Raw genomic sequence first — 26,615 nt, 5'->3', positions numbered from 1 at the left:
GGAGCAGCCTGTGGCCATGGCAGCATCCCATGGTCAGCATGCCCCCAGGACTCTGCAGTGTGTGAAATGAGCAGCCACTGCTCACAGCAAGTCACCTGAAAGTCACTGTGGCTGACAACAATTCATAAGTCACAAGTGATGGGCAGAGAGCAAACTCAGGGAAAATCTGTGGGGAAACCTTCCTCAAAAAGAGGTCATAGTTTAGCAGCACATGAAAATGAGTGAAAGAAGACTTCATAAAGAACAAGTAGGATGAAAAGTAAGCAAATAAACAAAATAATGAGAGGGGTGTATTTTGTGTTTTTGTAAAAAATGGAGTATCATATTATCGTAATGGATTTATCTTAGAGAAATGTATGGTAAGTTACTCCAATTTTAAATCTAGCTTGAAAGAGGTGCTAAATTGGATATAAGTGCAAAAAATAACCATGTTGCTGGGTACTCTTTCATTATGAAAAAAAATATATGTTCCAGCAAATCATTTATAGAATGGAGTGTTCTGATTAAATCAATTTCCTGATTAGAAAGATTAGATTTTTAAAATATAGTTGTCGATCTTTCTCACAGAGCAGCTAAGATCAATGGAACAAAGCAGACAGTTCTGGAGCAGATCTGTCTATGAGTACAAATTAAGTATATTATAAAACACTTCAGAACACCAGCACACTATGTGCGTTATGAAACATTCACAATAGGAATTTAAAATAAGAGAAACCTAAGTTCTATATTTCTTCTCAATATCCTTATGACTCTCACCATATCCACTTTGGAGACATCTATACTCTGCCCATACTGATCCTTGTTGGACTGCAACCATTACCTCCAGGAGGGCAGGGCCCCATGCAGCCTTGCTCATCATCCGATCTCCAGAGCCTTAGAATACTCAGCAAGTGTCCATTCTCCCTTGACCCCTGTCCTTCCTAGGGGGCTGGACACAGGAGATAATAAGCTTCTCCATTATCTTTAAGCAATCTAATTCTGTACTAACCTCTGGGGGACGCTGAAGAGAACTCTATCCACCCTGTGACAGAATGACAAGCACTGGGTATTAAGTGAGTCTCTCAGCCTAAAACCACTGCTGAAAGTGAAGGAGAATTTTTTTTTTTTACATATCCTCTAGGAAATGTATTCCATTAAAAAGAGGAATCCAAGGTATTTCCCCACTACCCACGCCACTGGAAGAATTTTTAAAGTTTAAGAGTAAATATGCAAACACTGTAGCCTTTTAGAAGTACAAATGCTTAAAAAGAGTATACTGGCAAGCTGCTCAAATATTCTAAAACAATGAGCAGCTTGACATTTTTCAAACAAATATTTTAAAACTCAGGTCCACATGTGCACTGGAAATTAATGCCATTTGTTCAACAATAATAGACTTGATTCATATCCAGTCTCATACATTGGATTATATTTGCTGATTTCATTAAACCTTCAAAAGGTTACAGCTGGTTGACATATGAAAAATTCCACACCTCTAAAAGAGGAAAATTTGTAACAGTTCTTTTTTATAGAACCACTTCTCGGGGAAAAAAATGGTAACGTACAGGTCTCTGTTCCTTACTATCACTGATTATATACTATTAATACGGAAATGGCAGGTGGTCATGGACAAACTTGGGACTGAGAACATGACAGGCTCCACTGGGAAATCTGAGAACTGCCTTGAGGGGACTTTGTAGGGATGCCTGAAAACCTGGGCTCTTCAAGGAAGGGCCATAGGATACAAAAGTGGGCACGACGTTAATTAGACCACCTTTGCACTACTGGCTGGTAGAGCCAGGGGAAATTTTTATCATAGACAGGATTCTGAAATTCAGCACTAAGCAAAGTCAATTGTCTTCCTATCTTTTCTTTCCAGAACACTAAAAAGTCCTCAAAAAGGGTTCTACCAAGACTGATATAACAGAAGGGTTGTACAACTCTAGAGAAATTGAAGCCATACTTTAAATATACTTTATAAAGCTACTTGAATCAGGAAAAACTTCTTGACCATGCCAGAAACGTATAATGATCAATGTGGGTTAAATTAGGGCTTCCATAATTGTGACAGTAATTTCTACAATATGATCTTTAACAGCTATTAATGTATAAAACCTTCTAGCCTAAAAGGTTTAGTGACAGAAATAACTATTACACTGTCAAATCCTGAGTGACAATAAAAGTCTTGAAATTAACCCCAATATGCATTAAAGGCTGCAGCTACCATGCCTACATACATTTCTGAAAAACTTAAAAAAAAAAAAAAAAACAGCTATGACACTTCTCGCATTCTCACAAGTGGTTGTGACCTTCATGTCTTTCTTTCTCATTTGAAAAGAAGTCTTCAGATTTCTAGTTTCCTTAATGGTTTCATTTTAATTTATACAAACCAAGATGTCCAGACTATTTTTTAGTTGTACAAGTTACTTAACTTTCCTTGGTTTCTTATCTATATAAGTGGAATAATAATTATGTAAATTATTATTTATAAGGCCTGGCCTAATTATAAATTATTTGTATCATTTTTTTTTATTTCAGCGGGTTATATAAATTCATGAAAATAGGCCCCACCATGATATAGGGGGAACTTTCAAATTCTTGATACTTCCAAGTTGTTCAGTTCTCTTATTTAAAATTCCAGCCTAGGAGTATCATGCACTTATCTCACACTTTGGAGTGTTAGAGAGCTTTCCAAAGGAAGATTTGGGAAGGTCTAGAAGGCGAGCAGTTAATTCCAGCTTTTTCTCATTCAAGCCACTGGACATTAAATGGGTCCAGTGGGAGCTTTCCACTAAGTAATGAACCTAAAGTCCTCTCAGTTAGAATTCAACCAGGTTAAGTAAAAGTACATCACAGAAATTTCTGGCTTCAGTTCCAAGTGGAAACATTAAGAGTCCTATTCAAAGTCACTTTCTGAAGCAGAGGCAAAGAGCCAAAGGAAAAAGGTGGCTGGAGGCACGAGGTTGGTATTTCCCAAAGTGTGGTGCTCAGACCACCAGGATCAGAATCATCTGTAGCATCTGTACAACTGCAGACTCCTGGATCCCACCCCAGATCTACCAGATCTGAATCTAAGCATGGGTCTCAGGAATCTACATTTTTATTAAGTACCAAGATGTTTTCTACACATGCTGAATTTTGAGAACCATTCCAGGAAATTCGACTCAGGTTATGGAACTGAGCTACAAATTTGTGCTATTGGTCATGATTTTTGTGTCAGAGAAAGGAGCCATGGGCTGAATGCTCTCTGGCTTACCTCTGTTACACCCATAGTTCCCTTTCATTTGTTTATCTCTGCACCCAACTCCAGCTCCAAATGAGGAATCCAACTCTACAAATCGTGCTGGGACCAAAGGAGGCAAATAGGTACAGCTGGCCACCCTGAGAACTTAGCTCCAAGAACATTGCCTTTATAGGATTCCTTCTTTAACATGGCTCTGGAAATGTTATCAAATTCTATTCAAAAAGCAACCATGGAGGTGTAGGCTAAGGCAATAAGTCTGCAAAATACCAATGTAGTCCCTGCTGTATAGGGATGAAAGAAGAGAACAGCATATAAAAATGTGCTAAATAATTGCTTTTTGTGATTTATTTGTGAAATCAAGTTAGGGAGTCTTTGAAGGACAATGCCATTTCAGGTTCTGCTAACTAGATTAGCTAAATTGTTTCACTAAATTATAAACCACTATATACCGCCCTCAGTTATTTAGACATTACAAAATAAGTCAATCTCCTCTAGAGAAATAAAAAAGGAGAAAGGATAAGGATATTAAAGCATTCTAGCATGTACACCACCACTAAAGAAATTCAATATTTCAATAGTAGCTTGAATGACTAAGCATCTCCCTCTTTCAATGTTACCTGCCTTATTTTCTCCCTTTATCAGTTCAATTTTCTTGTATTTCTACATTTTAAAAACAATAATTATTGCACCCAGGCATGAGAAGAGGACATACTGATGCATAGTTATATGTAAAGATGTGACAACGTGCTTACCCCCACCACTGTGAGGGGCTCAGGACAGTACTATGAACCTTCGCTCCAATAATTTTAGAACCTTGGTTCTCAGTTATGCTCATGGCATCCCTAGGAGAGAAAGGAAAACATCGCCTCCAGCAAGAGTACAATAGGGGACCTGGAGTGGCTTAGAAAATTCTCCAGGGTCCCACAGCATGTTAGTGGGGGAAATCCTCAGACCTGAACCATCTCAATTGCTCCATCTATTCATACCCATCCTGATACTCAATAAAAATTCGCTACCGATAGTGACCATATCATCCAATGTTAAGACACACCGCCTAACTTTAGACAGGAGCCTACAAAGAAAGAGCTTTTTAGAACTGGGACAATATATGAGCAGCTGAGTCTGAAACTGATTTACGTGCAAGCTAGCCAGGACAAACGACTAAAGAAATGAGGGACCCAGGCAAATTCAGCTGAGCTCTGAAATGCAAATAAAGTGTACAAATGAGAAAGCTATCAAGGTTATAATAGTAAGAGTGCAAGGCCAGCACAAGTTCAGCCAATCCCAGCAGCTTGTTAAAAGCAGTTCTCTTCTACCCCACTGAATGTGCTTCCTAATTTCAAAGTTACATAACCCTACCTGCAGCAGCAGCACCACACTCCATCCATTACCCGCATTCCATGCAGCTAATGACCAAGAGCCAGCCATGCTTCTATGGGAGAGGGCTGAGAGTAATTTTGTAAGCCCCTCTGCTTTCATTAATGTGAACTTCTCAGTTTTTCTAGGTCAGAAAAACACTGGGTAAAAACAAGTTCTTACTTGTATGGAGGGGGAAAGCATGCTGGCTTATTATAAGGAGCTAATGCCAGTTTCCAAGATTTGGGAAAGAAGATGGAGCACTCAAAAGAAAGCAAAATGTATTTTTTGAAAGAGTAAAATAAATTGATAGAATGTTTTACATCTCCTAAAGGAATCAATATAAAGACCATATAAAGAGATCATATAAAGACCTATGAGTATTAGATTATCAAAGAAGACTAACTCCAGTAATAAAATGTGAACTAGGTAATGGGAATTCGATTCTATGTACTCTTCCTACTACAATGAGTGTAGAACTGAAAACTTTTTATAGTATTCATTCATTCATCAAGTACTCAGCCTTTGCTATATCAGGAACTGAGGTGAACTCAAGAAATACAGAGCTCAAATTTCCTTCTCGGCACTCCAGAAGCTATCTGTCCATCCTACATCATCACATTTGCAAGCTACACAGTAATAATTCATTTCTCTTTTCTACTAGCTTTTTAGCTAGTCAATGACTGAATACATTTTTTAAAAAAGAAAAGAAAGACAGATGGGATGAGAGAGAGATAGAAAGAGACACAATTCCTTTCAAAGAGCTCATAATCCAGTTTGCTGTGAAAGTCAAGGTGGTTTAGAGTTTGGTAAAAAGAGGCCATGGGGACTTGTCAGTTTTCTCTTTCTTCCTTGTAAGCTAACTCTTCCATAAGAGACCAACCCGAACCTTCAGTTTGATGAACCAAGATTCACAAATGGAGCCCTATCAGAATCACATTCATCTTAGAATTGGAAAGGATTTAAAGACCCATTTGAAAGATTAGTTTTCCATGCACTAACTACCCTTAAATATATTTAAAATGTGTCATAGTCGGGGAACAATGAGGTAAATCAAATAGGGCAGGAAAAGGAAAACAATTTTTTACAGAGAAAAGTAGAATTAATTTTTTGAATAGCCTAGTTAAAAAGATTTACTATGGTAACAGAGTCAGACTATCATTAAGCTTTCACTGAGCATTCCTGAAAAGAATATTAGTGGTAAAAATTAAGACATCTGAAAATACCAAGCACTGGGGAAGGCAGGGAACAACTGTAACTCTTATATACTTCTGGTGGGAATGTAAATTGGCACAATCCCAATGAAAACAATTTGATATTACCTAGCAAAGCCAAATATGTGGAAACCCGATGACCTAGAAATCCTGCTCCTCAGTATCTGCCCCGGAGCAGCTCTTGCATGTGTGCCAGGCGATGTGGGTGAAAATGCTCATAAACAGCACCATTTGAAATGGCAAAAACTAGAAACAGCCCAAAAGCCCAAAGACATTCATATGGGCAGGTGGGTTGTGGCATGTGCATACAATGAAGTATTATAAAATGTGAAAATAAATGAAATACGGCTGCACACAGCAAATGGATGCTATATTTTTTAAAGCAAATTGTAGAAGATAGTATATAATTTATATGGCAGTTTTATAAAATTTTTTAAAAAGCAAAACTACATAATACATTATTTAGAGATACATATATATGTGGAAAAACTATTTTTAAAAACATAAGGGGATTAACACGAAAGTTCATATAAGCATTTTAGGGTGAGGGGACCCTGGGAGATTGCACTGGAGAGGACCCCAAGCTGGAGTCAGTGGGATCAGTGACCCAAGATGAATTTACAGATGATCGTTCAATTATTAGGCTTCATAATTTACATAGATGGTACATATTCTATTGTACATATCAATGGTTACATAAATAAAAGTTTTTTAATTCTTATATAGCATATGATAAAATACTTCATATCCATTAAAATAAATTAATTAGATCCATATGCACTGATAGGAAAAGATCTCAAGACAAATTGTTTAGGTTAACTAAAAAGCAAGACACAGAACAATACCATAGTGTAATCTCATCTGTGTAACAAGTAAGTGAAGAAACTAAAAGTTCATAAAACTATAAAAGTAAATATTTGTACTGGATACCCTCTGTTTGTCCCTCCAGCCAACCCTCTTCCCTGCTTTCTGGCTAAGGATGTTGATCCTGCCGCCTGGCTTTCAGTAGGGTTCAATCAATATGGAGCACCAGCAAAAGAGTGGATGGAGGGAAAAGAAGGTCAGTGTGCTTATTCCCAGCTACCTCCCTATGGTCCCCTGAGGACTAGCTGCATCCTTCCAGCAAAGGTCTAAGTGCCATTGAAGGGCCTCTTCTATAGCACCTTCTCTGTGTCCCAGTTCCCATGACCACACCCTCTCCATACCCTTGCAGGTCAAAGGGTAGTAAACATTATCTCCTGTGGTTTTCTTCCATCCACCCCACACCTTATAAATAGTCCCTTCATTAAAGTCAACTTAAATTATCCTAATATGAATGCAGCATCTGTTTCCTTCTGGTACCCCAACTGATACAATTATATATAGATATACAAGCATAGAAAAAAGGATTAGAAATATACACAAGAAAGGTTATCACTAATGAAATAAGCTAGTATTCGGGGAGAAAAGGAAACACTAATGGTTCAGCCTTTATTTTCCATACTATAAAACATATTTCTAAGAGGCAAGTATTCATGTATTATTTGGGCAAAACAAATTTAAGAATACATGAAAAAATAATTTAAAATGCAAGGCTGGGGTAGTTTAACTAGAGGAACAAACCAGGTCACTTTACTTTTCTGTCCTCATGCCTAGCACAGTGCCAGCCACATAGTAAGTAGGTGCCAACTAGGAATGTTGAGACTGTAATCTAGTGAACTTGAGACTTAAAGATTACTCAGAAGCAAAGTTAACTTCTCTGAAATTAAGTAATAAGAAAGAAAGAATAAATACCTCTTAAAAGAGTTTAGTAGAGGCTTCTGAAAGTTGTGGGTGATGATGGATCCTACTCACTTCAGGTACAGGCAACACCTGGGCTGTCAGCCTGTTTCCTTGCCTGCAAGGTGTGCCCACAACTAAGGTCCCAGGCCCTCTGCAGGCCGAGCTGTGCTACAGTCACTGGTCATGAGACTTGTGCCTGACCATCCTCATACAGGTGTCTCTTCTAAGGTCTGACAGACTTCTAGTACTACTGTCTCCCCTCTGGGTACCCAGGGTCTGGATGCTTCTGTGGAGTACAAATTCCATGATCAAACCCTTTGGTACCAGGCTTTGACTGCTGATCTGGACTCTGTCTAGGCACCTAAAGCTGGGGATGGCCACAACATTTGCTTCACCCCAGTAGAGAGATGAAACCACGTCTGGCTAACTCAAATTGTCCTTCAAAACTCAGATTAGGTGTCTCTTCCTCTGAGAAGCCCTTCCTGATTCCTCGAGTTTTTTGTTAAGTGCTCTTCTTCTTAAATGACCCACAGACACTGTGTACTTCCATCCTAATATTTTTTATACTACATTGAAATCACCCATTTACTTTTGTGAAACTAACTGTAACCTCTTTGAGAGCAGGAGCTAAGCCTATGTCAGTATTGTAAGAGATACTGACACAGAGTAGGGGTTCATTAAATAGTGGAAGGAACAAAAACAGGAATAAGGGAGAGAAGGAGTGAGGGAACCAAAAAAGCAAAGAAGGAAGGAAGGAAGGAAGGGAGGGAGGGAGGAAGGAAGGAAGGAAGGAAGGAAGGAAGGAAGGAAGGAAGGAAGGAAGGAAGGAAACCACAGGCTGCTGGATCCATAAATATGATAATACAAAATAGATCACCAAGTTTTGGCTGCTCTAATGACCTCTAAAGCCATGGGTATTCAAGAACCCATGTAAAGGTGAAGTCACTGATACATCACATACTTACTGAGAAGCTCTTTTCCACGAATCACTGTGTTAGGGGCCAGTGATATAATGGAGAGAAAACAAAAACAGAGAAAAAAAAACAGACCATAGTCCGTTCCCCATCCCTATGCTTATATGTAACAATATTTTGTTTTCCAAACTAATGTTTTGAAACATTTAGATCTGAGATCTTGGGAGTATTTAGATATTTCTGTATATTTCTACTAATTATTGTCAGCAAGGAATTTTGTGAGTTAATCAGCATCAGGTACAGCTACTAGAAACCTGCACTGGTTCTTCTGTGCTGAATTATCTAAAGAATTCTTTGCCAAAGTAATGAAAAGGAATGTTTAATGTTGGTCCTTTCTGTCTCTCCGATGGCTTTACAGAATTTGGTGGTCTTTGAAAAGCATCAGGGAAAGTAAATAATGAAGGTCTGGTGTTCCTTTTTCAAACACAAATGAAACCAATGAAATCATTAAGTGAATACATCAGTAATCATATAGGGTAACATCGGACATTAAACCAGACTTGAAAATGACTTCTAAAAGACCTTAGGCAAAAATTTCATTCAATGAAGTCCAGAAATACTGCATTAGCCCCACCATACTGAATAATGCTACATTCAAATAGCCCCTCTGCACACTTACCTCCTCTAACAGGTACCTACTGTAGCCCATAGCCACATTGCATTGGGGTGAGAGAATGCAAGCACTGCAGTCTTAACAAACAAGCCCAGAGTTTTCTCCAACCACATGAGAACTACACATAGCAACTATGAAAAGGAGAGAAAGAATACAAACAACATGCAAAGTTATAATTTCCTATCTGATGTTCACTACTTGACTTGGGCTCATAAGACATTACCTATGGTCATGAGCGAGGTAAGCAATACGTGATTTAAAAATAAAAGGTGGATATCTATAGCCATGCTACCCTGAACAAAATCAATCCCATCTGATTTTGGAAGCTAAGCAGGGTTGGGCCTGGTTGGTACTTGGATGGGAGACCACCTAGGAAGACCAGGTGCCGTAGGCATAAAAAATAAAAATTAAAAAAAATAAGGGATTGTAACCTGACAAGGTCCTTGCAATCTGTGAGGTCAACCAAGGGTTGCCTCACCTGAAAAAAAAGGAAAGAAAAAAAAAAGAGGTAGAACAAACTGGGATGCACAGTTGGGAAACAGTTAATTAGCACCGACTTTCAATTACCTACATGTGGTTAGCCAGTGGCAATCTTTTCATCTCAGGCTGATTTCCTGTGCCACCAGCAGGATAAGCTTTATAAATGGATGGAGTAGAGATGGAGTAGACAGTTTCTTTCTGCTGAGGTTTGAGAGAGCCGGAAAATTCCTAATCCCAGATCTCCACTTTCTTTAACGTCCTCACTGGCCTTACCATGGTTCACAAAATTTCCATGTTATACATGTTACGACATTGACAATTCTTCACAAGAGGCAAATGCTATGAGGGATACAATACCTTAAACTGTTATCAGCTTGTGGCTGGTTGTGTGGGTGATGTATGGATGTGGGCACACCCTAGCTCAACATCTATTTCCCCCTCTTTTGAAAACAGATACCTTGTTTTCTCTTGGGAACCACTTGTTTCCCACTCTCAGCCACAATTTGGGTGAGTCTGACCATGACCTCTGGTTCCAGTAGTGGACACCCGATCTAACCCTGGACAATTATAGAACTACATCCCTCCCCCACACAATGAAAGTACACAAATGACTCGTGTCAAACTAATGAACATCCTATTTAGGACTTTTTCCAGAAAAGTTTCTCCATTTCTCCTGTGATGCTAAGATGGTAGGATATAAGCCTGGTGCTACTAAGGCCATTTGGACACCATTTGTAGGCAGTTTGCCTAAAATGAGCCATACTGAGAAAAGCAAAGACTTGTGAAGGAGAAGAAAACATCTCACATCTTCTAGAAACCAGGTCAGCCAAAAGGTTGGCCTACTCTTCAGCTACATGAGCCAAGACATTTCCCCCTTGTTAGATCAGTTTCACTAAGTTTCTGAAAATTAAGACCCCAAGGGTCTCGATTAATACAAAGGTATTGAAGCTCTAATCAGAATGCATGGTGGAGAAAAATGCAGACTGCATACTGGAAGAAAAAGAACATACCTGGAAATCACAAGGGACTCTGTCCCTAAATGCTTAACCTTGGGTATGTCCCTTCATAATAAAATAAAAGGGAGATTATAATAATGAAACCCAAGCTCCCTTTAAGCTTTGATATACTATGAATATAGATATACTTTTAAGAGTAGGAGAAGAACCAAAAAAAAGATGCTATAAAAGGCATATTTTGCAGGCTTGCAAAGTGGGGTGGGAATGGAGGGCTTGTTTAGCTGGGTCTGACAGAAATATACAGAAAAGGAAGGTGGGTTGGTGATAGGAATATTTATATTTATAATTATGCATTTGAACGTCAGTGACTTGATAATTTTTCCAGAACCAGTTCTATCAAAGAAACAAACTTCTGAGCCAAAGTCAAGACCTTCATATTATCCGTTTCCTCCAGGAGCAAGGCTGTCCCAGAGGCGAGGAAATGAAGGAAGTGGCTGACATACTTGATGTGTGACTTTGACTTTTCTTCTCCATCATGCCCCTGCCTGGATTGTCCTCTTCACTTAGCTCTTCCTGTGTAAAGCCTGCCAGACATTTAGCACCCAGCCAATAGCCCTTCTCCTCTACGAAGCCTTCTCATGTACAACATCACACAGGGATCTCTCTGCCGTCCTTATACTAGGTCACTTGTTACATGTTGTTCTTTTCACTTAAAAATTACCTAATTCATGAATAGGTCTCTCTACCGATGGAATATGCCAGTGGATGCCAGAAAGGACATGGCCAAGCTCCTCGTTGACCAAGCAGGGTGAGAAGTTAGGTCCCCAGCCTCCACATCCAGAGCTCTTCCCTCCACAACCACTAATGGCACCTGCTGCAACTTTCTCCCCATGCTCTTGTTGCCTTTTTACTCAATATTCATTTCAATACCCCTCCTCACCTTTTTATTGAGTGCTTCCTGTGTGTAGCTGCTGTGTTTATGAGCTTCCTCATAAACGTTTCGCATAATCATTACAACCATCCTGGAGGTACACATCACCAGTCCCATTTTACAGACAAGTCACAGAGAGGCTGAGTCACTTGTTCAAGATCACAGAGCTAAGAACAGAAGGAGCTAAGACTTGAAGCTATTTTTTCCTTCACTATCATCATCATTGAACCAATACCACATTATTATCACTATTACTATTTGGCAAGGAGTAGGTGATTTAAAGACATTACCCTAAATTCTCTCAACCTTGCAATGTGGGTATTAATCTTCTTTTACAGATGAGGTCACTGGGAATCTCTGTTGAGCACCATAGCCCAAACTAGGTTGGTGACACTCCTAAGTGCTTCTCTACTACCTCTCCTTGTTTTAGAATTTAGCTACCGCTTTGAAAACCCCAGTCTTCTATCTCCTGAATTAAAAGCACCTTGGGGGCAGGGACAATGTCTTGTCAATTGCTTATTTAGGAAATAACTGTTGAATGCATGAGGTTGACAAAAGCCCCCAAGAAGCCTTTGCTTATGTTATGGAAGCACTTTCCAATTCATCCTGGTCCCTCCACCATTTGTTACAGGAGGGCATATCTACTTCTAGGCAGAGTAAGAACTGATAGGCCCTGGGTTGCCAAGAATAGCAGTGTAAGGGAAAAATGTCTTTTGACTACAGCTACACACTTGGCTTTTGGTCACCGGATCTGTTATTTATGACCTTGCTGGGGCCTAGTCAAAGCCAAATCAAAGCTACTTCCAAGAGACAGATGGCAAAAGAGGGTAACATCTGCCAGGCCTTTCAAACCACCAATTCCCCATAGCAAGAGCTTTTGGTAGCTCTTTGGAAACATCCAGTAGTCTTCACTGAGCCATGCAGAAGAGGTCTACAACCTAAAAGAGTTGACAAAAGGCATCTCTTTAATCTTGTGGAATTCTTGAAAAATAGACTAACTAGCAATGGTTGCTGAAAGGTGATGTGAATATTTTAGGAAAGACCTTAATTCCCTCTTACATGCATTCGGAATCACAGGATTAAAACCTTATTCTATAGACATCTTTTTCACACCCAACGTAGACATTCACCCAACATGTATTTATTGCATATCTGTTAAGCATCAAGCACTCTCCTAGGTACTAGAAAGATATGGTAAACAAACAAAACCTAGTATCTCTTAACAACTCTCTTACCTGGAAGAGGTCGTTCATAAGGCCATTTGTATCACTAACATCAAAGCGCAAACAATTATTTATCACATAAACTAATGGTTCTTTTGAAAATCTGGACCAAGGGAGAACTCGACCAAGACAGTAATTCATGACGACTGGAAAGGCAGGTTGGGGCCAGGTTATGAAGAGTAGGGAAAGAACATAATCAGCTTTGCATAATAAAGTGGTATTTTGAGTAATAGTGACATTAGGTAAACTCTTGCTGGTTCATATAGTTAAAATATATGAACTAGAACTAGATACATCCACACAAATAAGTCTTTAAAAATACAGTAATAACATTGAGTAAAATCAATCAAATTGCAATAGGATGCACTTTTATGATACTACCGGTTTAAAGCTTTATTACTAAAAATCAGTAACCTAATTTGAATATGAGAACATGAATATATAATAAAACAATCAAAATATACATGGGAACAATATATACAAAATTCAAGAGGAGAATTCTTTGGGGATAAAAGAGAAGATACAAAGGAGATATGGATAGAACTTTAACTGTATCTGTATTGTTTTGTTTGCCTTCCTTCTTTCCTTCTGTCATTCTTTTATTTTCTTCTTTCCTTCCTTCCTTCCTTTCTCCTTCCTTCCTTCCTTCCTTCCTTCCTTCCTTCCTTCCTTCCTTCCTTCCTAAGTAGGAATCTAAAGCAAACAGAACTAAGTGTTGATATCTGTTCTCTGTTCAATCTAGGTAGTGAATATATTATATATGTTTGTCTTTTTCTGATTTTTTTATTTTATAGTATGTTTAAAACAGTTTTAAATAAAAATAATAAAAAAGAAAGAATAATCGAGGTAAGTTATGGATTGCTACATAGAAAATCTGGAATAAAAGATCTCAAGTTTCCCCCTGGGAAAGTTATTGATTGGCTAGAGGAAAGGAGTCCACAGAGATCCATAAATATCATTTGAGACAAGATAACTAAACCAGAACTAGGAAGACCATAGTCTGCTCAAACGTATCACCCTACCATATGCAATCTGATACCTCTTCTCCTTTCCAGGCTACCAAATGAGCTCCCTCTATTTGGAGAAATTTGGTCACAATAATCTTTTTAGAGTTGGGAGAAATAAAGTATGTGAGATCAGGGTTGGAGGACAGAAGTAATCCCAAAGTTTAAGATATCTAGACCACTGCCTTGTTATTCCCAGAGCTCAATAATGCAAAACTATGGGATAGTGGCAGATGCTTAAGGTAAGGCCTCCCTTTATGTCCAAAGGGAAGATGTAAAGAAGTAAAATGAAGCCTGTGGCAGCCTTACATACATCCTTCCTGCTATGACTACTTCTTCTCTGAAGGCCAAGCTTCACTCAGCCTAGGTGATCACAGGATCTACACAGAGCCTAGGAAAGTTAGCTTCCCGAACTAGTAAATAAAACAGAAGCAAAAGAGTGTCGCTATAATAAAAACAAGCAAACAAGGGTATGTGGAAACAGTATGGCAGTTTCTCCAGGGCTACCATAAAACTATAGGAACACAAGTTTTTTTGTCAAAGCTTCTTCAGTAAGCAGGAGACATATTTGTCCTTTGTGGCACGATAAGAAAATTAAAGAGAAGTAAAAAAAAAAAAAAAAAAAAAGGAAGCTGAAAATAAATCCGTTTTACCTATTTCATGTTTGTTTGAACACAGCATGGCTATAATGCAAAAATGTCAGACCAGCTCTGCTGAACTTCAATGACCAGCCTTGATCCACGGAACATTCCATAAGTGAAAGCCAGTTACCTCCTAGCCAATGACATGATCTTTGCTTCAACAAATCTTTTGTGGAGAAGAGGGGAAGAGCAACCAGAGGCCTGCATGTGTGTCTGATGAAAGGTCAACGTGACCTTCAGTGTGCATACAGCCACTGACAGAAGAAGGGAGAGAACTCCTGGGTTTCATTTCATCCCTCTGCCTGGATGTTCAGCACCTGCTTGGAAACTACCTGCCAAGGAAGCTGATACAAAGAAAAGTTATAAGACTTAGCACATAGATGCCCATTTTTGCTCAACGAATATGTGGGACAATCTCTCTACTCCCAGTATTGTTGACAGACCCCAGTCCAAGAATATATAAACCTGTCTGACATTCCAATTTCCCAAAAGAATTATTTTCTCATCTTGGAATCCAGCCAGCAATAACCATCTCCATTACTACCCTTTTGCCAAGCTGGCAAATGACACTTCTGTTGGTGCTCTTGTGAAAGGAGCTGGCATTGTCCTCTGTGTTCTGCAGACCTGAAAAGTCATTACTGGAAGAATGAGGAGAGCAATGAAGGCTTTCACATCTAACCACTGGGAAATAGGTGCATGCAACTTACGCCTCCAGTAAAATAGGTGGCTTAAAACTAAAAGTCTCCAAAGAATAACACCCTTACCACCAGAGATAGAACTTTTTAATAATAGTGTCTGTGAGGGTTTGACTTTAGAAAGAGCTAGCCAAAGAATCAAACTTCTGAAACAGCAAGTCTATTGACTTCATTCTCTAGAGGAGCTAGCAAGTGAGATAAATTCCTATTTCAAACAAAGTCCGCACACACGAATATAATTAACATTTCAATATCTCAAAAAAATCGCTCTAGGAAAAAAGAACTGTAACAGTTCTCAATCCCTCATCCAGTGAAGATCTAACAAGTTCCAGTTGCTAGCCATCTGCTGGGCTAAAAGAAACATGTGTCCCTCTTTGCGCTGTGACTTTCCCTGTATTTGATGCCTTGATCTTGGGCTCATCTGCAGGATGACACTGTCTTTCCCGTGTCCATTTCTGTTGTCATAGAAACCCTTATAGTTTCTGAATATGTCTTAACATATTCGCCTAACAGTGAAGTTCAGGAAGGATAAGTTTCTCCCCTCTGGGCTTCTGACTGCTTCAGCTGGAGGTGTTTCTTGATATACCTCCTGACCTGAACACAGCAAACAGGAAAAGGCTGTTTTCAAAGCATATCAATCAGTAAAGAACCTTTAGCCTCTGAGACACAGATCTACTGAATTTTCTACCGTATTTTCCAGTGGATGCTTTCAGTTGGAAGCAAGCATGAGTAATTGTATCGAAGTATAAATCATTTGTGTGCTTACATACACACTTTTGCAAATGAGAATATAGTGAAAGGACATTTTCAACCCAAATGCTACAGAGTAAGGACAGATAGAGGAAAAATTAAGCATGTTTCAGAGGGACATAAATTGGTAAGAAGGCATGATCTAAACTATGCTAAAGAAAACTATAGAAATATCAAAATGGATTTCTAAAATTAAGTCAAAGAGGAATAATAATATCAAAATGGATTTCTAAAATTAAGTCAAAGAGGAATAATAAGAGAGGAGATAGCACTCTCTAGGATCAAAACTGAGAAACTTATATCTGGGCAAGCATGTAAGAAAGCCCAGAAAGATGAGCATTTTTTGTTTAATCTCATAAAGCAAGTCAAAAGAGTCATGAGCATAACTTCTTTACAGTATAACATGGCTAAAAACACACATCATCTCTTGACATTCCTCCTAACCAATAAGATGGGTCACATGTGCTCACCAAGACATCAGTAAGTTCTTCCTCATGTGAACAAAATGAATGCTACACATTTTATTTCTTTGCCTTTGAAAGGTTCTCTCTAGGAAATTTTAGTCCTCTCTCCAATAAATAGGAAGAGAGACAGCACCTGAGATTTTAAATTATCATTCATTTAAATCAGAATGACCTCCCATCATTCAAAAGCCAGTACGAGCTCTTAATATAAATGTTTGTTAACAGTTCATTAGGAAGTCATGTACAAAAATGAGGTTGGAAGGGGACAGCACCTTCTCAGTGGGAACGAATTGTAATAAAGTACAGGTTTTAAATAATTTACCATTTTCAAAAGTGACCTGGGTTGAGAAGTTTGGATTTTGTTTGTTTTCAGACTCAGCCGCAAACTTTCAGGCTCCAGAATCCTCAAATTAAAATCAGATCCAAATCCAAACAAATTGTTTCTTCTGATTTGCCACTCTCATATTTGGAGTATAATTTTTCTTTTTTGGGCTCTGAACTTCGGAAGCTCAGCTTGCAAGCAGTTTTCAGTCCACGAACAAAGTGAAGAAAAGTCTGCTTTACGCTGAGAGAGTCAGTGATGTGAAGAATTTGGCGGCTCTTCAGAGCACAGCCTGGGTGGATGCAGTCTAAACAGGAGGCTGTTTGCTTCCTGTTCTGAAACTGTTGAGCACAGAGGTAAACTGCTTAATCATGTTTGCCTGTTCAGAATACCATGGGCAGGAGAATCTGATTAAGAGGCCTGTAGCCTGCAAAGAGACAAACATCTGATAAACATGCATCCTCAACAAATTACAAGTCTGCCGATCTGCTGCTAAATACAAGGTCAGTATCTCACCTCTCTTTTGCAATCTTCTCAAATACCAAGGCCTAATGTTTGGCTTATTCTTAATTCAAAGTAGGCATATACTAGATAGCTCATAAGAAGGGAACAGTAACCCCTTAATATAGTGACTCTCCTTACATTTGATTTATGCTACCATGCCAGTGCTAACTCCATTTAATTTAATTGCTTTGGTTTACTTACTTCTGAAAAACACAAAGGAGGAAGGTTATTAGTGCATAAATGCCCCAGGGTTTGGAACAGAAAGAACACTTTCCTCTCACTCCCTGTCTTTTGATATTAGAAAACATTTCCTGAGAGAAAGAGATGAGCACAGTCAACCCATAAAATGACTTGAGTAATTAGTTGGTTGTAAAACACCATGATGAACTTGAGCTGTCCAGGATTTGCAGGTCTGGCCCTATATATATTCAGTGCCAGTGCCCATGTCTGCTTTAAGGTTGATGCAACTAGAGGAGAGTACAACTACCTCCTGGGATAAAGCATGGTAGGGCAAAAGAATAAACCAGAATTAATCACCAAAGTGCAAATTTTGCTGCACTAATAAACAGATTAGAACTAGAAATTCTGATCATCTCAGAGCCGGGTTTATTTGAATGAAAGGAGGATATAGGGTCTAAGCAAACAAGAGCGAATAGTGGAAAAATTCCACAACTTTGTTCAGAAAACCATTGCCAAAGTTTTATAGTCATAACTCAACTACATAAATTTATTATGGTGTAGCTTAAGTGCGTTTGGTCTTTTACTATTCCAGCCTAGATAATCTTTTGTGTAAGACATGTGGCAGATTAAAGAAAAAACAATTTATTTTTATAGAAATGAGGATTAACTTTCAAATCCTCCTAAGAATCTGTATTTTTATCCCCAATGAGGTAGCCCAGTACTCAATACACAGTAGGCATCCTTAAATGTTTTTTAAATGAATGGATTGCTCAAACATCCAAAAAATCTTTCAGGGAGCGTTTTTACCCCTTTACGGTGATAGAAACAGGAAGAAATAGGTTGAAGCTCCAAAGAGACATCTTGGATCTTAACTATTCAAAACTGCCCAAAGCTAGTAGTTTACATTGGGGAATGAGTTCCAAGTCACTGAGGGTATTCAAACTGGACAACCAGAATATTTGAAAAGGTATCTGGGAATTGGAAGAGTGGCTGAGCTAGTCAATCTTCAGAGTACCCTGAGCTAGAATACAAGGCTAATTACAACTGTCTTTAAGAGGTGTAATCAAGGTTTTCTGAATCTTCAGAGAAGGAAGCAATCACAGGCAGGTAGGGCAGTGGTTCTCAACCTTGACTGCACATTGTAACCATCTGAGCTTTTAAAAATGCAAGAACCTGAACCCAACTACCAGAGGCTTTGATTTAAATGATCTGGGGTGCAGCCTAGGCAAAAATATTTTTAACAGTCCCCCAACTGCAATAGCAATTACGTATAAGAAGCACTGAATTGGAAGAAATTGAGGAAACTTCATTAAAGAAAGAGAAATTATGCCTGGGCCTTACAGGTTGAACAAAATTTGAATAAATGGAGAGAAAGAGAGGTTCTTGGCACAGCCAGGTATATGTTTGATATATATTATAGAATATCCATAAATGAACTGCAAAAGAAGGTTAATTTATTGATTTTTGTTACAATTCAGGGGCATTTGTTCTTAGATATAAATTCCAATTTCTTTCATGCATTCAATACATTTTCCCCATATATCTGTAACTCATCGTCATTTTTGTCCTCAGCTTAGAGATGTGTACAGTGGAAGGGGTTACACAAAAAGGTGGGTGGTGAATTTTTTTAAAAAAGAATAAGTTCAATTCAATTATAAGGATTAGTAAAAATCTTTTTGATGGACCCAAAGTAGATGACATTCAAACTTTGATGGTTGAACGTATTAACAGCTACATAAGTTTCTTTATTTTTTAATCAATTTAAATTAAGTCCGCTGAACCAAGCACTCAATAATCAGTCAGTATATTTAGTCTGGTTTTGTATCGGTCCCCTCTCCTCTGAAAGATGGTCTAAACCAAATGTTTCTCTCTCAGCTTTCCATGTACAGTGTCTGCTTACTAACACAATAATTAGGGAGCGAATGGGTGATAAAGCAAACTGCATTAGCCATTAGAAGAGTTATGCTATGTGGAAGTAATCATTCTTTGTAAAAAAAAAAAAATCATTGCACAAGAGTTGCAAAATATTCTTTTCGAATGATAGATAATAAATCAAGTGGGCATGATTAATGTCAGTATAGGGAAATTTGCAGTGGTGCTTTCAGTTGCAATATTTTTCCTGTCTGCATAAATCTGCTGTAAAGAGGTTATACAGAAAAGGGAAGCTATATATATTCAGGAACTAAGTCCAATTCTAAACATAGTACTGTTTCCACACATGAAATAAAGTGCACACTCTGGTAAACTTTACTGGAAAGTGGAAAATTCTCATACATTTCCATTTAAGGCAGTTAGGATGGCCAGAGGTTGAAGCACATGCTATGAGTACCCCAACCCACAGCCTCTAGGCCCACCCTGGTTTGCCTGCAGGCTTGGTGGGAGAAACCTGTTTATGCCCCTGTGCTCTACTTTTCTGCCTGAGGGCTTTCTCTAGCACTAAAAGCCTGCTAGGAAGGAATCTTGCAAATACCAGAGATTTAATGCCCCCAGGGTGACTTTCAATCAAAGAGGACAAGAGTCAATAGATAAGCATCTCAGCTTTCCTGTCCTTCAGTGGGACAGTTCTGAAGCATGTTCTATAACCTTTCTCAAACAGTCCCCAGCAGGACTGAGCCCAATTGCCGTAGCAATTACCCATATCTTAATGCATCCTTTATTGATTTTTTTCCCTTCTTTCCCCCTTTTTACTTCACTTTGGCTTCCTAGAATCACATATCAAATAAACTTCCTGCACCCAATTCTTTAATATAGGGTCCATTTTACTTTTGAAGAGTCAAACTAAGAGCAGAGCATCTAATCTTTCATTATCTTCCTAATTTGACCAAGGAAATGATGACGCTTTGAGAATACGCCTTGCACACACGTAGTAGTTACTCAATAAATGATGGATGAGTCAATGGATAGATGAATGAATGGATGGATAGACAAACAAGAATATGTTACTGGGGACAATGGATAAAATACTGGATAAGATTAACACTGGAGCCATGGAAAACAACAACATTTGAGGAAAAGAGAAATAGGGGTTGAATTGTTCCCATTGGCCAAGTTCTAGGATCTAGTTGAGTGATTCTGATGGAAAGGTTATGCCAGTATAGGGATGAAAAGGAGGCATTTCATGCAGAACAAGCACGTCAAAAAGGTACTCTCTTTGAATATCCATACCACGTATTTAATTTTATAGCCACTAATGATCCAAGTTTATATTCTGTACTTCTTACTTATACTTCTTTATATCATAACCTTAACAATTTCAGTTTAATGCATTACTTTTAACCTCCAGATTAGAATTCTAATTTTTAGAGAGATGATATATATATATATACACACACACACACACACACACACACACACATACATACACACATACATATATATATTTGTGTGTGTGTATGTATGTGTGTGTGTATGTATGTGTGTGTATATATACACACACACACACACACATATATATATATATATATATATATATATATATATATATATATCAAACAAAGATAGTATAGAAGTCAAGGAAAGAAAGAACATCAGAAAGTCAACCTAGTTAAGTGTGTCCCGTGCCACTGAGAGTCCTGGTATCATCTTGACTGAGAAGACCTTGTCCCAGCAGCTGAGTGCAGGCTAAGATGGCCTCAGCATCCAGTAACAAGGGTTCATGGAGATATGGTCAAACAGTTTGCAGCCTACTACCTTCTACTTCCTTCTGGTATAAGGAAAGAGGAACTGTTCTGATAGAGACAGCTCTTCCAACTCCCCTTTCCATACAGGGAATTCATTCTCAGACATAAGGAAATAAACTGAAGGGTGGGGTCAACATCAAGGAGTGGTCTTAACTGCAGAGCCCTGCCTCTCAGTTTTGAAGGTCAACTAATCTTAAGGGATATGCCATCTAATCAAGCACCAGAGGACTATTTTGCATCTGCGTTGGACACTGGGCCCTCTGCACACCATGGTGGTGGTCTAGTCAAACTCAACCATGTATGCGCTGAGTTTGAAGAAACTGGCTCTTCAAGCATATTATGACCTGTGTTAAGTATTTACTGAAGAAGAGTTCCTGCACTGGAGACAGAGGCAACTATAAAAAAAATTGGTTAAAATTGCTACAGACAAGTAGCATTGTTCTATTCCATCAGAAAAGGATCAAATATTTAAAAGCCTTTCAGGTTCAGAGAGACATTGATTTGAAAATTGTAATCTATTTTTGCTTCTTTTTAAACAAAACAAAACCCTGTTACATAGGGTCATGAAGAACAGAAAGACAATGAATTATCCCCGCCTCATGTTTTGGCCACCAGTTAGTCAAAGAGTTTCCAATCCCATTTGGCAGCTCAGGCTGAGTACATGAAATTCACAGCAGTCTATCCCCTTCCAAAAGGAAAAAGAGAAACAAATTAGTGGGTTAATCCTTGCTGTCTGATGAACTCTCACTGTCTGAGTCACATGCTGCTGAACAAACAGTTTTAAAGGCTCTGTTTGCAAAAAGCATTTTGGTTATCATACAAAGTTGGTTCCCACCCCCACTCCAAACCTTCTCCTTATGTCATCTTGTAGAACAAACAGTTGGAAAACGGTCAGGATTGGAGTCTGGTTAAAAAGAATGGGTTGCCATAGTTACTGTTTTATAAACATGGGCTCTGGACCAATTCCAATGCTGATCATATTTAGAAAACATCTTTTTAATTAGATGGCCAGAGAATTAAAGTTACACACTCTGTGTTGTCACACAAGAATAACAAAGATCTCTTAAATTTAAAATTTTAAAATATGATTAAAAAAAATTTGTTAAAAAGTAATACACACAAACATCTCTAATTTGTAGTATAAAAATAATAGGGATGAAATCACAAATCGAAGTTGTTCCTTAAATGTCCTCTCCCTGTCTACATACTTTCTCCCCCAAGATAATTCCTCATATGAGCAGTTATAACTTTAATTATGACTGACTATAACAAAAAACTGAGATTATATAAGACCAGAAATATCAGACTGCTTACTATATTATTTTGAGGCAAAATATTTCAAATTTATATAGAAATGTTTCTGAGGATAAAAAAAAAACATTAGAAGTTTAATTTGGGGGTTGAGGAAGGTATATTTTCAATATAGCAAAGAAGCCACAGTGTAACCTCATGGAAAGGAGAGGTCTTCCTGGCTCAAGAGCCAAGGTTTCTGTTCAGCCTCATCTCTCCATGCTGAACGTGGGAACTCCCACCTCAAAAACTGATATCCGGATTCAGGGGTTATAACAGGTGTTCAATGTATATTTGTGGAATGAATGGACAACTAAAAGTTGATCTAACCACACAGACCGACTTAAAAGCAGAAAACAAAAGGTATATCATTATTCCATTCTTTACTTTCAGTGGAACTATGACAGAAAATTGAAAGGCATTAGATTTTGGAAGCTGAGTAATAAATAAAAACACTCTCTTTTCAGATTTGACAAGTCTGTTGTTTTCTTCATACCAGCATTAGGCAGAAATCCACACAGTTACCAGTGGTAAACTGCCAGTGTAGAGAGTGGTAACCTGTGGTATACCAGTTACGTGATAACCTGTCAAAACTATCTTATAACAAATCAAGTGCATAAACTGCACTAGGAAAAAGTAAGTATTTGTTCCACATTCATGGTAACAAGGAGAGATAAGTGTGAGGTAAAGTGAACAGAAAAGGGGATTTAAATCAAATAGCCTGGCTTTAAATTCCATCTGCAACCTATTCCATTTGCAACCTATGTGTTTGTGTAGACTCAGAGCCCCCCAGTTGCTTCATCTGTAAAATGGAGTTAATAATAACATTCACTTTCCAGGGCTGGATGAGATTCAAATGATGTATGTGATAAGTGTTTTTATAGACTACAATAAAGTAAAACCAGAAATTCCAGAGTGGATTTTGCTCCTCAATGCCAACTGTATTAGTCTGTGAGGACAGCAATCAAAAACAAAAATATCACAGACTAGGTGGCTTAAGCAACAGAAATTTATTATCTCATACTTCTGGAAGTTTAAGACCAAGGTGCCAGCAGGTTTGGTTTATCTTGAGGCTAATCTCCTTGGTTGTTCCTCTCTGTGCACGTGCACCCCTAGTGTCTCTCTTCTTATAAGGACATCAGTCATATTAGATTAGGGCTCACCCTAAGGGTCTCATTTTAACCTAATCGCCTCTTTAATGACCCTCCAAATACAGTCACCTTCTGAAGTACTGAACGTTAGACCTTCAGTGTATGACTCCTGAGGGAACAGAAGTCAGCCAATAACACCAACTAAATATAAGTTTTAATATGAAAATGTGGTGAGAGAATGAGATATTGAAACCATGCTAAAGGCTGATCTGCTGACTAATTAGCAGAATACCATTGCTAAATTATAGCATTTGGAGAGAGCAATGTATTATAATTGTTAAGAAAACAAGTCCATTACCAAATAACACATTTATTTACACCAATGGCCTCACAACATTAACAGCTAAATGGAGTAGCTAATGGACTTTAGATCATAAGAAATGATTCCTATAGCTGTTCTTTTCCCTGGATGCCATAATACAGTCTTTAAATCTAATAGGACTCAGTGAAGAAAGCACCACTGCTTCCTTAGATTGCTAAATTTATGCCCAATCCCAAACCCCCACCCCAAATTTTTTTCATTAAACTTTTTCCAAGTTATTTTACACAACCATCATATATTTACTTGGCATTATATTAGCTGTCATGATAGATAAGAACAAATATAGGTAATGTTTATTGAAAACTTACCATATGTCAGGCATTATACTAAGCCTTTTATATATATTATCTTGTTTTATCCTCATATAATGTATATATTTTTATTATCTCAATTTTAATGTAGAGATGCCGAGGCTCAGAAAAGCTAATGACCTACACATTTGGTCAGTAACCCTGAACCACATTAAGTGAAGGTACAAAGCAGATATAGAGATTCTTATTGACTTGACAGAGTAAAGCAAGGGAACCTATGTATATGGAGAAAGTATGCCTAAGAGAAACAAACTGCATTACTGTAGATAACATAAGGAAGATCCAGAAATTAGAGGTTCCAGGTACCTCTGAAACAGGGATGAGACACAGGGTTGAAAGCAGGAAATTTGCTTGAAACTTTTTTCCTTGAAACTATTTATCAAAAGCATATGCTCCCTTGGTCCTTATTTTCATCATGTCCATTCAACAAATTGCAACCCACATTCTTCCAGCAAATAAGAGGATAAGTCTCACAGAAGGTGACTCAGAAAGGCTTGGGACTCAATGACCTGGGCACAGTGGAAGGTGAGGCAAGGCACCAATCTGAGAACAGGGAGAGTAGGTGAAAGCCTGCATATAAAACAATGAAACCCACTGTCTCCTTTTCCATCCAGTTCCAGATACCAGTAGCATTATTCCTGGTTTTGCATACTTATTCTCAATGAAGTAGCCAGAAAACAGAAAGTGAGAATGAGAGGCAGGAGAACTGAAAATTATCTAGTAAGTTAGATCATGTGAGAAAAAATGTTGTAGGATGGGAGACAGAAATATGTACAAAGAATGAAGTAATTATTAATCCCAGAATTTTAAAAAATTAACGAAAAAGTAATAATATAAACACTAAATATTGATATAATTTAAAAGCTATGAAATAACTATATTGGAAAATAATGAATCTATTTTAAAAAGATAACAGTGTGAAAAAAATCCCACAGCAGAAGGTAGGGGTATAGGATGCTCATCTAAGTAACTTGGAAATGAGTAGAATCCATAAAACTAAAGGTAGAATTAACTGCACTATAAGCATGGTACTCTAGTTGGTAAAAGTTTTTTTTTTCCCACAGGAATATGAGTTAACAACGCTGCAACAGCAGTACATGTATACTAGAATTGAACAATTAAGTACATGAATGGTGAGTGGTAGAAGCCAGGTTTCTCATGGCTGGGGTGAGGGTACTTATCCACAGAAAAGCAAAGGACAAGGCTAGAATGTGGTAAAAGATTAGTGTTGGAGACATTAGTATGAATCCATGTTTAGCTTAATATAGATACATATGGTTATATATAGCAATACTTATAGATATACCTACAAATGTGTTGGTATACAAACATATATCTCCTCTCTCTGTCAGCTGAAAAGACCTACAAACAATGACACCCAGTAGTAACAAGCATACTTGTGCCAGATCTTGATTTTGAATGACATTCTCCAATAAAAAGAACAAGGGCTCCCTGCAGAAATGATTGATCTAAAACTGAAACAGGAAATATGCAAGATAAGCCTAGAGCATCTTGTCGTGCCAGAAAGCAAAGAAGTACTAACACACACACACACACACACACACACACACACACACACACACACTAATAGGAGTATGTTAAAGGGGCACAGGAGTAAACTGAAAGAGCTCTCAATGGCCAAAGCTAGAATAATTTGAGCTCAGAATAAATCAAGCAGTATTAGGTAATAACCCAAAATATAGAGTAAATATCCATGCGTCCATACTAATATAAATAAATTATTTAATAGATAGATGATAAAATAGTCACAACTCCTGTGCAAAAGACTTACAAATAATTTATATAGAAACTCTACCTTTAAGGAGGTAGAGTATAACTCTCCTACTCTTTTAGCATGGGCTTTCTTCCAAAGAATACAGTATGTAAAAGGAGAAAAAAATTACTTTAAAGTGAAGAAAACTGGCAAACACTACCTGAACCAAATTTTTAGGTCAACATCCATAGCGATGTCGGGTTGTTGGTAGGTACCATTGAAATATGTGATAATAAGGGCACTTTGCCTCTGAGGTCTTCCTTCAAAAAAAACATCACCACAGTATAATCTTTATAACAAAATATCTAATTCCCATTGAGGGACCTTCTGTAAAATATCTGATCATTACTCCTTAAAACTGTAAAGGTAATCAAAAACAAGGAAAGTCTGAGAAACCATCACACCAAGAGGAGTCTAAGAGATCAGACTTGTAAATGTAATGTGGATTCCTGGATAAGATACTGGAACAGAAAAAGGTATTAGGAAAAAAACTGAAGAAATCTGAATAAAACATGGATCAATGTCAACACTGACTAGTCAACTGTGACAAATGTAGCATATTAATGTAAGATGCTCATAATAGGGGAAACCGGGCATGGGAACTCCACACTATTTTCACAATAATTCTGAAAATTTTAAACTATTCAGAAATAAAAATTTACTTGAAAAAAGATAATGGTCATTAATTTCTGCTCTAATTCTTCATTAAACTCACAATTTTCTAAAACAATAGGAGAAATAAAGTGGTGTAAGGAAAAATATTCTTTGGTTTTATTCACATCCATGATCCCTTTGA

The 26,615-nt window shown here is 37.9% G+C and overlaps 1 protein-coding gene and 1 pseudogene across 2 annotated transcripts in view; one reads left to right on the top strand and one right to left on the bottom strand.

The window, feature by feature from the left end:
- Positions 1 to 26,615, bottom strand: part of CPQ (carboxypeptidase Q) — a 433,138-nt gene that overhangs the window by 165,369 nt on the left and 241,154 nt on the right. The window lies entirely within an intron of this gene.
- Positions 9,417 to 9,535, top strand: LOC118612152 (annotated as a pseudogene).

The sequence above is a fragment of the Rousettus aegyptiacus genome, unplaced genomic scaffold, assembly GCF_014176215.1.
Source record: "Rousettus aegyptiacus isolate mRouAeg1 unplaced genomic scaffold, mRouAeg1.p scaffold_m13_p_15, whole genome shotgun sequence".
Taxonomy (NCBI): domain Eukaryota; kingdom Metazoa; phylum Chordata; class Mammalia; order Chiroptera; family Pteropodidae; genus Rousettus; species Rousettus aegyptiacus.
Note: the sequence above shows the minus strand (reverse complement) of the source record. Positions and strands in the feature narration are given on the sequence as shown.